General features: G+C 40.9%; 1 protein-coding gene across 1 annotated transcript in view; it reads right to left on the bottom strand.

The window, feature by feature from the left end:
• nhsl2 (NHS-like 2) overlaps positions 1-12755 on the bottom strand; it is a 131646-nt gene that overhangs the window by 84310 nt on the left and 34581 nt on the right. The gene's annotated exons all lie outside the window — the stretch shown is intronic.

Genomic DNA, 12755 nt, shown 5'->3' with positions numbered 1-12755 from the left:
CATGGGGTCAAGCTTCGCCCAACCAAATGTGAACTGTTTAAAGCAGAGGTCAGATATGTGGGTAGGCTGGTTTCAGAAAATGGAGTCCGAATCGATCCAAAGGACTATGAAGCTGTCAAGTCACTCAGTCAAAAGACGCCAACAAATGTGGGTGAGTTAAGAAAACTGCTTGGGTTCCTGAGTTATTATCGGGCCTACATTCAAGATTTTTCCAGGATCGCCAAACCTTTATACAGCCTCCTACAAGTCAAAGGAGTCCTGAAAACACTCAGACCAAGTCCAGGAAAAGCCAAGGTGTTCAGCTGCCCTCAAAGACTCCTATCAGCTGGACAGGTGAACATGACCACATCCTGAGGCAGCTTATTGACACTCTGTCTGATCCACCTGTGCTCGCTTACCCTAACTTTGAGCTGCCTTTTGTTTTACATACTGACGCCTGTGAGAAAGGGCTTGGGGCGGTGTTGTATCAGAGGCAGGGGGGAAAATTAAAAATCATAGCATATGGCTCAAGAACTCTGACCCCCGCTGAAAAAAACTATTGTTTACATTCCGGTAAGTTAGAGTTCTTGGCTCTTAAATGGGCCATATGTGAAAAGTTCAGGGATTATTTATTTTATGCCCCAGAGTTCACGGTGTATACTGACAATAATCCTCTGACATATGTAATGAGCACTGCAAAGTTGAATGCGACAGGACATAGGTGGGTAGGAGAGCTTGATTTCAGGTTTAACATCAAGTACCGGCCTGGTAAAGTTAATGTGGACGCTGACACTTTGTCACGCCTTCCGCTGGACATTGATAACTATGTCGGGGAGTGTACAGAGGAGCTTAGCCGAGACATTGTTTGTGCAACATGGGAAGGTAGTGAGGTGGCAAAGAAAAGTGATGTTGCCTATGTAGCTGTTTTAAATCTGGCTCAGGATGCTAGATCAGACACACCAGCCTTACCCAGCATTAGCCACAAGGAGCTAGTAAGAGCACAAAGACAAGACACAACAATAAAAGAACTTATCAGATTAAAAGAGACAAAACACACACTAACTGACAGAGATAGACAAAATGCAGATGGGTTAGTGAGGAGGTTAATGTGTGAGTGGGGAAAACTCAAAGTTGAGAATGAGCTACTTTACAGGGAAGCTGGGGGTAGGAAGCAGCTTATACTGCCAGCAGAGTACAGGTCCTTGGTGCTAAACCACCTTCATAACGACATGGGTCACCTCGGTGCTGAAAGAGTTATCAACCTAGCCCGAGATCGCTTCTACTGGCCCTTTATGAAGAAGGACATTGAGGCTTATGTGACAAGACAATGTCCCTGTATAAAACAAAAGAAACCCACCACACATGTCAGGGCACCCATGGGGAGCATCAGCTCCAGTGCACCCTTGGAGCTAGTGTCCATTGACTTCATGCATCTAGAAAAGAGTAGGGGTGGTCACGAATACATACTTGTTGCAGTTGACCACTTTACGCGTTTTGCTCAGGCGTGGCCAACCAGAAACAAGTCAGCCAAAACTGCTGCGGAGAAACTATTTAGTGATTTTATTCCTCGCTTCGGTTACCCTGCTAGGCTACATCACGACCAAGGCCGTGAATTTGAAAACTCACTGTTTAGGGGCCTACAGCAGCTGTCAGGTGTCAACCACTCACGTACCACACCATACCACCCACAGGGAAATCCTGCCGAGCGATTTAATCGCACCCTGCTTCAAATGCTGAGAGCCCTGGAGGAGACGGAAAAAGATAACTGGAAAGTCATTTTGACCCAGTTTGTTCATGCATATAATTGCACAAAACATGAGGCCACTGGGTTTTCCCACATTTCTTAATGTTTGGACGGCACCCCGCTTGCCTGTGGACTTCATGTTTGACTCAACACAGAGAAGGACAGTGAAACACCACATGGATATGTGCAAAAGTGGGCAAGGAGGATGAAGGAGGCTTATCGATACCAACAACAGCCAGGAGTCGAGTGCTCATGGAAAGAAACACTATGACCAACATGTGAGAGGAGTTGTCTTAGAGCCTGGAGACCGAGTGCTAGTTCAGAACCTTGGAGAAAAGGGCGGACCTGGAAAGCTCAGGTCATACTGGGAGCAGACTGTGTACATTGTTAAAGAACAGATTAATGACAATCCCATCTACAAAGTATATCCTGAGAACAATGCCCAGAAAACCAGGGTTCTCCACAGAAATCTCCTGCACCTGGTTAATGACTTACCTATAACTGTGGGTTGCAGAGAAGATAAAGCGCCAATCAGAAGCAGAGTCAAAGGTCGCCAGGTCGGTTCAAGCGAAAGTAAAAGAGACAGTGACTCATCAGATTCTGAGAGTGACTCCAGGACACGTTATTGGCTCAGAGTACCTGTGGCAACCAGACTACAGGAACCAGCCACTCAAACTAATCCATCCTCGAGCCATGTTTTCACACCTGTGAATCAAGGGAGGGATTCCCAACTGAACACTGCAGATGAAAATGTTCCAACGGAGCACCCGCATCCAGCTGAAAATGAACTAGTCCAAAACTGTGAAACAGACAATGAACAAGGAGAACAAGAACTGGAGAGAGACACTGAACAGGTTGAATTTGAAATCGAGCAGGAGGAGCAAGCACCAACTCAGGAGGGATTTCTCAGAAGGTCCACACGGGCAAGGAGACCACCTCAGACACTCAGCTACAACACTTTGGGCCAGCCTTCTTACCAGCCACAAGGGCTCATAGGTCATGTTGGACTGTGTGGGTTACAAGCTCCACCATTGTGGGTAATGCAACCTGTACAAGGACATTTTATACTCCTCATCAGACTGTACCTTATGCAACTGCAGGTCCTTTTACAATGCCTTATAATGTTGTATACTGAGATGTGTACACTGAAGGAAAAGGTAATTTGAGTGAGGCTCCTGTAATAATACAGGCTGTTAATATTTGGTGAATTGTCATCACTGGCTTTGAAGTGTCGGGAGCCACCTTTTAAGTCGGGGAGTGTGTGGTGCACCTAAAAATCCCACCACAATCTTTAGTTTTTTTTTTAAATTAATTTGTAAATAAGTTTCAGATAGAATTTATTCTATGTTCTAAAAGAAATATAACAAATTGCATTTTTGTTTACAGTTTTAATGCTTTCCTGGGGTGGGGACGGAGTGGTGGCGGTGAGGCGGAACCTTCGTTTGGGGGCGGGGCGTTGCTTCCAGGTTGGTTTTGGGATGGACTTCCGCTCTGCCCCAAACGCAATCTGGAAGCTAAGGACAGCGTTGCGCTTCACTGCTGACTCCTCTCTGTTCTTTCCTTTAGGTCAGTATATAGTGAAGAAAGCCCACCGGGACGACTTTGTGGGATGTTTGTGTATTGACTGACGTGATGTGTCGCTGATCCGCGGTTTCTGTGCGCTGTGTTGTTAGTGTTTTCGGGTGAGGGTGGTGTTGCTGTTGTGCTCTCTCGCTCTGGGGACCGTTATGTTGCGGTTGCTTCATTGGGGACCGTTGACCGTTGAAATATAACGTATTTTTTTTAGGACCGTTATACTTTAATGTGGAGTAATTTGCTTCTGTATATTTTAAAGGTTGTGTGTGTTCACAAATAAAAGAAAAACGCAATCTGGAAGCTAAGGACAGCGTTGCGCTTCACTGCTGACTCCTCTCTGTTCTTTCCTTTAGATTGCACCAATACTATTACAGTAGTTCTGATACCAGGACGTGTAATATACAGCTACAGTAGGGTCTGACAGTAGTGATGCTTCCTACCACCACCACCAGCAGCAGGCAAGGCGAGGGAAGTGTCTTACAAACCAGTGACCTACTGGTTGCAGGATGGACTCCTACCACCGTTGCCCTAAGATAGCAGTGTTCGCTCGTAACAAGAACATCCAAAAATAGGGGGTTGAAAGAATAAACAGCCTGGTCAAAGTCCTGAGTTCGACCCTGTTGAATACTTGGAGTGCCGGCCACAATGACAGACAAATGCGGTTCGAACGATGGGCTGCCCTCACATCCCCCAGCACTGTGTGACCAAGCTGGTGACCATGAAGAGGGAGTACTGGGCTACAGTGGTTGTGTACAGTTCTCCTAGGGTCCAGTTTCTTAAATGAATCAATCATTGCATTTCCAGTATGTTGTTGTTTCTTCCAACTTTAATCATCCAATCCAATAAACAACAAGAGTTTACAGCAGACCAGCAGAATTAGCTGTTTGGCACCGGCAGAGAAGATTCAGCACATTTTTAATGGCCGCAGTCCACATAATCAACTCTCCAGCACTATCCACAAATCAGATTTCTTCACAAATGTGGCTCAGTTTAAAGGGAAATAAAACAGATTTATTGCCAAGAAGCATTGTTACGACAAAGAAATGATCAACCAAGCACAAATCTTCTTACTTTATTCTGCTCAGAGTGGTTGAACCAAAAGAAAATGTGCACTCTACAATAAATTACAAAAAATGCAACTAATCCCTCGGCAATGAGAAAGTTGAGATTGAGGGATCAGCTAAACTAAATGCATTACTTTTTCCACATACTGGAGTAAAAACTATGTAAAAAGATTGTCAATAATCACTGGGGCTTGCCCTTTTTAACTTACACCTACATTTTTTTTTTCTCCCCACCAGGGGGTCTTTTGTGGGCTCTAGTGTCCCTTATATGAAAGTAGGCTGACAGGAAAGGGGGAAGAAGAGAGGGGAAGACGTGCGGCAAATGTCAGTTGGGTGCGGGAATCGAACTCGCGACGGCCGCGTCAAGGACTCAAGGCCTCCAAATGTGGGTCATGCTGTCCCCTACGCCACCACAGCACGCCCCTTACACCTACATTTTTATATATTTTCTTATACCTTGTTACCATGGTCCCCAAAAGTCCTTTTGTTTCATTTCCTTGACTACATTCACTTCATTTCCAAAGAACAGGATCATAAGACATCGTAAAATTCACCACATCTGGCAAAAAGATAGAAAACAGGAGCAGAAACAAGATGGGAGGATAGGTTGACAGTTTGAAGGAAACAAACACAGCAGTGTGATGTAAACTCTCAGCACTTCCGCTGTTGCCTTCAGCTGTTAACACACTGGGAGCAACACTGATGCAACAACTGAACATAACATATGAGAGGGTCTTTTTTTTTTATACACTTTCACATTGTGTTAGGCAGGAGTCGGATCAGACTTGAAGCACCACTGATGTGAATCCCGCAGCTCCAAACTCTCAGTTTAAATAACAAACCCTCACCGCCAGCAGTGCCCAAGAGTTTCCCAATAAGAAAAGTCCGTTCTTGTTCTCCAACACCTGATTCACAATCAATTTTCCAATCGTTTCAAAAAGACTGATGGTATAACAATAGTTGGAGCCATGAGATCTCCCAATATTAAAATGCATTCTTTGGGTGTTTTTATCTGGTCAGTTCTAAGCTATTATATGCCATTTTATTACAACAGTAGTTTTAAGTTTCAGATCTTGGATGTCTGAGACTCTTATTTTGAAGTAAGAAAGAAAGTAGTTCTTGACTGTTGTGTGGTTCGCAGCAGAAAAAACAAATACGGTTATTTAGAATCTGTAGATTGTAGGAGTTGGCTAACAGGAGAAAGCTAACAGGAGCTAATTAACAGGAGCTAGCTAACAGGAGCTAATTAACAGGAGCTAGCTAAAAGGAGAAAGCTAACAGGAGCTAATTAACAGGAGCTAGCTAAAAGGAGAAAGCTAACAGGAGCTAATTAACAGGAGCTAGCTAACAGGAGCTAATTAACAGGAGCTAGCTAAAAGGAGAAAGCTAACAGGAGCTAATTAACAGGAGCTAGGTAACATGAGCTAGCTAAAAGGAGAAAGCTAACAAGAGCTAAACAACATGAGCTAGCTAACAGGAGAAAGCTAACAGGAGCTAGGTAACATGAGCTAGGTATCATGAGCTAGCTAAAAGGAGAAAGCTAGCAGGAGCTAGACAACATGAGCTAGCTAACAGGAAAAAGCTAACAGGAGCTAGTTAACAGGAGCTAGGTAACATGAGCTAGCTAAAAGGAGAAAGCTAACAGGAGCTAAACAACATGAGCTAGCTAACAGGAGAAAGCTAACAGGAGCTAGGTAACATGAGCTAGGTAACATGAGCTAGCTAACAAGAGCTCGGTAACATGATACAGCTAACAGGAGCTAGGCAACGAGGTATCTAACAGGAGCCAGGTAACAGAAGCTAGGTAACATGAGCTAGCTAACAGGAGCTAGGTAGTTGCACCTAGCTTCCTTGGATAAAGCTGCTTTGCCCAGATGGCTCAAAAAACTGGAAGTCAGATGCTTGACTGAGACTTTTACTCAGCTTTTCTAAAATGAAACACCAATTTCAGCTGGAAGTACTTCAGCTCTCGCTCTCATCTTTCAATTAGCTGATGATCGCTAACTTTCTTTATAGCCTTGATGTTAAGCAAAAATGCCCCAGATAATTTTTCTTCATTTTAAACCGTTCATTGAGAATTGAAGGGGAATAAGTCAAGATGTATTTTTAGGTCAAATATCCTGTGATGTTTCATGGACAGAACATAATACAAAACTACTTCAGCTTGCTAACGCCTAACTATGAGAGTTTTCTCAGGAGGATGTGACAGAAAGAACAAGACTTGGTGATCACATCTACTTAGCATGCTGCATGTGTCTGCAGGAAGAGCCGTATTTAGGTCACTTCAGTTCCCAGTCAGAACTTTGAACCATGAGCGTCGCCTTTTTATGTTTGGGAATATTCTGCTGGCTGGCTGTTCCTGAAGGAGCTGCAGGAACGTCTGGTTACTGTTATCTGTTTTATGACGACAGTGTTCTCCAAATCTCCACAGGCAATTGTATTTTAATCATTTCCTTGCTTCAATATGCAAAAATTCTGTTTATTTTCTGTGTTCATTATTGTTAGTGACATGTTCCTATATCAGTTCCTTTCTTTCTGTTTTGTAGCTGGTTATCACCTTTTTTTTGTGACATTGGATTTAGTTCTCCTAAACCTGTGTAAGTTTTTTCTCTGTTCATTTATAGTTTCTTTGTGTCATAGTTCAGCTCTCTTTGTGTAATTAGCTTCCCTCCCTCAGTTTATTTTTGTTTAATCACAATTTAATAGAATTTGGAGAATTTTCCAAGATAAAGTGGGCAAATAATGTCAAGTCAAAGTCTGGGATGAACAGACAACAGAGGGAAAGCTGTAGTCACATAAAAGGAAGGTGCAATAAAGTATTAATTTAACGATACGCAAACGTTTAGAACCAGACTGTTTTAGTTTTTATTTTTGTTTTTTCCCGCTAATACAGATTTGTTTGGTTTTAAGTTGAATATTACAGAATAAACAGCATGTGAAAAGCGTAAAAAGGTTGGACGTGATTTAAATTTTTAGGAACAATACCTGCTATTTTTCAAGGGTCCTTTCAGAGTCGCTGAAAATCGACTCAAACTTTGTTTTTAAAGAATGGCACCACCACTTTTTAACCTTACACAGTAAAAATCTCTCTGTACAATTTTACTTGTGTGCAGAATTAAAGCTCCAGTATAAAGAATTACTACAATAATAAAAAAATTTAAAAAATCCCATTTTGGTCTGTCAGCTCTGACTTATTGTGCTGAGGGGGAGATTATGGCTCATGAGTGTTTTGGTGTTTAGTTCTGCTTTATTATGCTGTTTAATTTCATTTGCATCCCGCTGTCTCTCCCTGCAGCCACTTAATCAAATAATAATCAGCGTTGTTAGCTGGTGTTTAAACATTTAGGTCCCCATCCGACCCCCAAGGCCAAACAACAACGTAAATAAATCAGGAAACCGCCTAAATTTGTTCCAAGATGCTTGGAGGCCAAATCTGTGGCAGCGTCACACAATACGCAAAAGAAAAATGTACCACATGAATACTTCATATTGAGTACTTTTACCACTCTATTTAAACCTGAGGCATTTCCACAAAGCGAAGTCAAAACGTCGTAACTATAAGGACACGAAAAAAATAAAAAATGTTACTTCTGCTGTCCATATTTCATCAAAACGGCAATCTAGAAATGAATGAAGGTGTAGAAAATAAGAATGTTTTGTTTCATAGCAGAAGCGTTTGCACAAAGAGTGGAAGTAATTTTATATACAGGTAATTCTTAAACACACGACATTGTCACGCTACAGTCACAACTTTCACTGGATCTTACTGGAATATTCAGACGCAAAGGAAAAACTGACGTCAGTAAACTTTATTCCCAGAAAATTCAGGCTTTCATTTACCTTCTGAATCAGATTAGATAGCCGACGTTTTAATTTTACACCAAGTCCTAAACGGTGCTCCATAATAAACAGAAAAGTAATTGGTTTATCGGCTATGGAAGCTTTAAAACCAGTGGTATTTTGCGACCAAAACGTCGAGCGAACTGTTTTTATGGACTACAGTTTAAAAGTACTGCCTCGGCCTTGCTGGGCTCGGTGAAGACTTGGCCCGGAGGAGTCATCCTTTAACAACATGATGTCATTTGGATCGGATGCTCTACAGCTGCCGGCGCTGGCTGGTGATACGGCGACAGATGTGTGCGAGCGGCGTGGGAAAACACATCACATTCGGCATAAACCCGATCGTCCCTTCAGCTGTGGTCCGAACAGGAAGCGCGAAGACACTCAGAGTCCAAACAGGGACCGTTTAAGAGAATAAGTGTGTACAGTTACAAATTAGGACACTTTATTACAAAAAAAATTAGTTATTTATGAAGAGATGTTAATTTTATGTCTACTTCCGTTTCTTTTTTACTTTCTAAATAGAAAGTCTTTGATTTATTTTGCAAAGAACATTTTTTTTAAAATGTGCTTTTCATCAGTGGAAAGGGTCTGGTTGAAGTCTTCATTCTGTATTTACATTTTGCCCGGTTTTGACATTTCAATGGTGAGCCGAAACATTTAATTGGGACTAAAACGCAGAAACAGAATAAATCTGTTTTTCAAATGAAAACATTCACAAATCCTCACATCCTCTGTCAGCTTTTAGGAAAGACTTACGAGGGCTCATCGTTTTTTTTACAACCACTCTGCTTCTGGTGCAAAAGAAATATTCGTCTAAGAATACATGAATACAAGTTCACTGCCTTTAATAAATGAAGTACAATAAATAAACTAAGGAAAGACTGTGCACTGATTGTTCCTCTCAGGGTATCCCTGATCGTTTAATCTCTCCACACATTAAAGATCTCGGAGGGGGTTTGCGGTGCAAGTATTAAATATTAATATCTTGTTTAATATTAGCATTCCAGCCGAGGACCTGCTACGTCTCAATCTCAAACTCTTCAGGCACTTGGAGTTTGGTTTGATCGGCTGTTCACTTTGTCAACCCGGCTCTGTTCTCACGCATTCCTCCGGACCAGAGAAAATCAGTTGAATCCCCGGAGAGCAGATAACCCAATACTGCTGGACGCACAGTGGCAAGCAACCAGGGACAACATGTGGTAAACTGGACCCTGGAAGCTAAAAGAGAGGGGAAAAAAGCTCATGCATAATAGATTATTGGGGGGAACGGAGTTCAAATGTTCATGTTGTTTCAGAACCTCTCAACTAAAATGTGCTGTAAGATAAGTGTTATTGATTTTGTTTGTGTGTATTTATGTAAGACTAGGATTGTAGCTTTCCATTCAGGACAGGGCTGAAGAGCAATTCGCAAATATTTGGTCTGAAATGTTCTGCTTCGAGTGTAGAGTAATTTAGTTCAGGTTTGAAGAGTCTAGATACTGAAGTTTTTATACCAGAGCAGATTAAATATCCTCAAGATAGTTAAACATTACGTGGATTATCCCTTTATGTGTTTAACGCTGCATTGCAGTTACCTATGAAGTCAGAACTTGGGACTGGGTTTGACGTCACGCTAAATAGCTAAACCAGTTGGCTAGATAACTAGTTGGGTTAGCTACCAAGCTAACTTAACTTGCTAACCAAGTTAGCTAGGTATCTAATTATCATACTAGTTAGCTAGGATAGATAACTATCATAATTGGTAGTATAGTTAGTTAGCTTACAAAGGTCACGCAAGATCTTATTTACCCATTTAGCTAGCTCAGTTAACAGAGATAGCTAACTATCTCTGTTAGCGATAGTTAGCTATCTCTAACAGAGATAATCTTCATACTATGGATAGCTACATTTTTAGCTATCTCTAGAAGAGATAGCTAACTGGTAAGGTAGCTATGTGTCTGCCCTGGTAGCTATCGTAGCAAAGTATCCCCTTGCCTTAGAATTAACAGCCAACAAAAACAAATAAATTCCCATTATTTCTCTGCATCTGTCACTTGATAATACTTCAAAAATTTGCAGAAATGCACAGCTATAAATCATTTAAACCCCATGATACACATGTTTAAAACAGAGTTTGAACCACAACTGACATATGCTACAAGTAAAACCAATAGTAAACTACAGGCTGGCTCAGAAAAATCAGGGCTGCAAAAATAACAACAAAGAAGGGAATTGATGAGCCCCAACTGGACTTTTGTCTTGGTCCGGAAAATGACTAAGCCGATGGGAATAGAGAAAAATTATCACATCTGTTCTTGTGTGTAAGCGTAGCGGTTTCTCGCAGATAAACATTGCCACAAGTCGGAGAACTATTTTCTGCCTCGGTGGAGGTTTCCATTGGTTTAAAAATGAGTTGGGTGAGGGATGAAACAAAACCTTAAGCTGTGAAATTGGCTCTGATCCCTTTTAGAGACTCTGAAACGCCGTGATGAGACACAAATCTACACTTAAATACAAAATACCTCAGAACTTCCTAAACCCCCTAAAAAACTTCCTAAACCCCTAAAAAAAAAAATAAAAAAAAAGAAAGGATAGGGGAGTCTTAGGAAACCAGTATGCTATACATGACAGTGTAATTATAAGCTCAGTGTGTTACTTTTATCAGAAGCTAACCCTGCAGTCAGCACAATCACAAGACTAGCAGAGGCTTCACACATAAAGCTCAGTGTGACACAAAACCTGTGAAGACCAAACTACCAGAGGAATTACAAGTGGGGAAAAAACACAAATATTCACTACCCACTAAAAGAACATTTACATTATTTATGATCATTACAAACTGAGCTTCAAGTGACTCATCACGGAAATGATCTTCTCCTGGAAAGTGTTTTCCATTCATCCACATTAATTATGCATAAAACGGAAAGAAAACACTACAAAGAGAATGTGTCGGCGGTTCACTTGTTAACTCTGCTGAGGTTTCTCACGATAACAATAACAATCAGTTATCAGTCCTCACAGATGACTTTCTGAATAAATAGCACTAAGGAAGTTTAAAAAAAATAAAATTATTAGATTTAAATGCTGCCTAAAATTCATATAGCCTAATTTGGAGCATGGCATCCTTAAAAAGTCTTAAAAAGTCTTAAATCATCTAAAATGAAGACCTCATTAAAAAAATGTAAGTTGGCCTTAAATATTTGAATCACAGGTCTTAAACTTTGCAGGGTAAGGACTATTTAATATTGTATATTTTATGTAGTTTATTTTTCTCATGGCAAACATTTCAGTCCTGTTGAGATTTGAGGCGGTTGAGGCTACCGCTAACTAGCTGCTAACATATCCTAGCTAGCTCCAAATTTGTGACACATCGACCAATCAGATGAAAGCGAGAAAATCCTGGTTAAAATTTGTAATTGTAGGCTGAAACTGACACACAAGCAGAGGGTCTTGAGTGCAGTGTATCACACAGTTTTATTTTTCTATGTACCTGCAAAAAAGTAAATATTTTGTTATAAATAAATATTTATTTCAAAAGGTTACAAAGCTCAACTCAGCTACATATTCTGATTTACAACTGCAAATATTTGTGGTTGCAACTCGTGCCCATGAGGAAAAAGAAAAATACAGGATATTAAATACAAGAGTTTGATTGTGGACCAGAGATGGGTGAAAAAGTAAACAGAAAAACTGAACTGTGACTCAAAGGAATTACAAATCAAGAGGGGAAAAATAACATGAATCAAAGAGAGCAAAATCTAAAAGAACAGATTTTCTAAAAGAATAAACTAAACCCAAAGGAATGAACATATATGGCAAGACCAGTTGAGCAATAAAAGAGCACAAATATAAATGACACCCGAGGACAGTGATCACTCAGTAAATGTAAAACCTGGAATATTTTTTGTCTTGTCAGAAAGCTTTGGCCGTAAATTCCTCACTCAGCAGCACGTGTGTTGTGAAAGTCCTCCTGTGTGCGCCCGATAGCTGAACAGACGTAAAACTGAAATTAAAACTGAAATTATTTAAGCTGTACTGGGATGAGTTCACCATCACCGGGAGTGCCCCAATGAAGACCCTCATGCTTTAACACAACAATGGTTTCTACAGATGTCGCTCCCTGGGCGACACTACGTTACCATCCTGATTGGTCCATTTCCGTTTCATGTCCGTTTCTCTGGTGATGCTGCCTTCCTGTTTGCCTATTTGTTTGTTTTTCTGACCCAAAGCGGGCAGATTTTTACAGTTCTGACCAGACAGGAAAGACAGCACAAAAATCATAACAACCATGTTTTTATGTTTGTTTTTTTATTGAATGCTGTAATTATTTTTATTTTTATTATCCATCATGGGGCAATGGTACAGTTATAGGTTTCAGCAAACTATTTTGAAGCAGCAAACACTGGCAGCACGTAATAGCTAACGTTGTGTAACAGTGTGAGGACATCAACATGGCCGGGAAGTTACCAGTTATTGAATGTCAACAATAAAACGATAAGGAAATCCCAGCAGAGCAGGTGATGTTTTATCTGCTATCAGGATTGAACTTTACACCACATGGCTTACTGTGA

Source organism: Gambusia affinis, linkage group LG18, assembly GCF_019740435.1.
Source record: "Gambusia affinis linkage group LG18, SWU_Gaff_1.0, whole genome shotgun sequence".
Taxonomy (NCBI): domain Eukaryota; kingdom Metazoa; phylum Chordata; class Actinopteri; order Cyprinodontiformes; family Poeciliidae; genus Gambusia; species Gambusia affinis.
Note: the sequence above shows the minus strand (reverse complement) of the source record. Positions and strands in the feature narration are given on the sequence as shown.